The sequence below is a fragment of the Carlito syrichta genome, unplaced genomic scaffold, assembly GCF_000164805.1.
Source record: "Carlito syrichta isolate Samal-C Ts95f unplaced genomic scaffold, Tarsius_syrichta-2.0.1 Scaffold288011, whole genome shotgun sequence".
Lineage (NCBI taxonomy): Eukaryota > Metazoa > Chordata > Mammalia > Primates > Tarsiidae > Carlito > Carlito syrichta.
In genome coordinates, this window is record NW_007232107.1 from 469991 (window position 1) to 471083 (window position 1093).

Here is a 1093-nt window from a genome sequence, read left to right on the forward strand (position 1 = left end):
ACACTTAGCAATCTAACTTATACTACTATAATTTTGACTCATATCAGAGTAAATTTAATAATATATGAAAACTCTCTTCCTACTCCTTTTAGTTGTTTATATCATAAAATTGCATCTTTCCACATTAACTGTCATAAAACATATACATAACATTGTTTATTAATACATTACTCACTTGAGTTATGTAGAAAACAAAGTATTTCTACATTTCACAGTTATAATACTAGCTCTTAGATGCATTATTGTTTTTCTTTAAATATATTAGTTTCTTAGTGTTTATGTATAAAACAAAAAAATGGAGTTATACACCATTGTTGCACAAATACTAGTTGCTATAATTGCGTGTGTATTTCCCTTTACTGAGTTGTTTATTTATTTATAGGGTTTCAAATTCCTCCCTACCGTCCTTTCATTTTACCTACAGGACTCCCTTGAACATTTCTTACACACCAGGTCTACATTATTTACATTACTTGGTACTCTTCAACTGTGGCACTCCCCTTGGATTTTCTCACTTTCCAGGTGCTGTGGTTTCTCCAAATTAATTCCTTCATCTCTTCAAGTTTTAAGACTACAACTTTTATGTCCCCACATTAAGCACTAGACATGATGAAAACTGGAGGCTACTCTCAGAGTACAAGCCATACAAAATATGAAACTCAAACATGGTCATTTTTTTCTTCCTAGAGTAAATTCCTTTCCAGTATGTGCCTGCTTTTGTAAATTCACCAATACCTTAAATTCAGTGTTTTGACATATTGTTCTGAGTTTATAATCATTATCCATGGAAATATTATTACTATAAGTGCTACTCATAATTACCATTTGTTCTTGTTAAATTTTCCTCTCTTCTTATTTAATTTCCTAAAGGATTATATGCTGTGCAAAAATATATAAACATAAAAAATTATATTAAAGAAATGAATGCCTCACTAAAAAATTATCCACACATATAAAATCACACACATATATACACAAATGTATAATTCTAGCTTCACTCATTGATTAAATGCTATTAATAGGTTTGTGTGTATAGATATTGCTTTATAAAATAATGTTTATACATTCCTGTGTGTAAATTTTGATTAAATTA